At 70.0% G+C, this 297-nt stretch overlaps 1 protein-coding gene across 1 annotated transcript in view; it reads right to left on the bottom strand.

The window, feature by feature from the left end:
* The window catches only part of EIF4E (eukaryotic translation initiation factor 4E), a 38,002-nt gene that overhangs the window by 37,330 nt on the left and 375 nt on the right, over positions 1 to 297 (bottom strand). The gene's annotated exons all lie outside the window — the stretch shown is intronic.

Raw genomic sequence — 297 nt, 5'->3', positions numbered from 1 at the left:
AAGGAACCCCGGCACGCGCGCCGCACCCGAGTCCCTGGGCTATAGAAAGGCTCGGGAGGGAGAGAGGGAAAGGCTGCCCCGGGGCGCCCTCCTCCATCTCATTCCTGGCCGGCTCGCCGCCCACCCTCCCTGCGGATCCCGATGCCTACTCGGAGCCGGCCCCGCGCCCTCCTATCCCGAAAACACAATTCTCACAACCCTAGCCCAGGGCCCCGAACACCCTCCATCCTCGTGGTCTTAAGGCTCCGCCGGAGGCGCCGCCCCTCCCCCACTCCTCTCCCCGAGCTCTCGGGCCCC

This window comes from Bison bison, unplaced genomic scaffold (genome assembly GCF_000754665.1).
Source record: "Bison bison bison isolate TAMUID 2011002044 unplaced genomic scaffold, Bison_UMD1.0 scf7180017864263, whole genome shotgun sequence".
NCBI classification, from domain to species: domain Eukaryota; kingdom Metazoa; phylum Chordata; class Mammalia; order Artiodactyla; family Bovidae; genus Bison; species Bison bison.
This window is presented reverse-complemented; position numbering and strand designations above follow the sequence as displayed.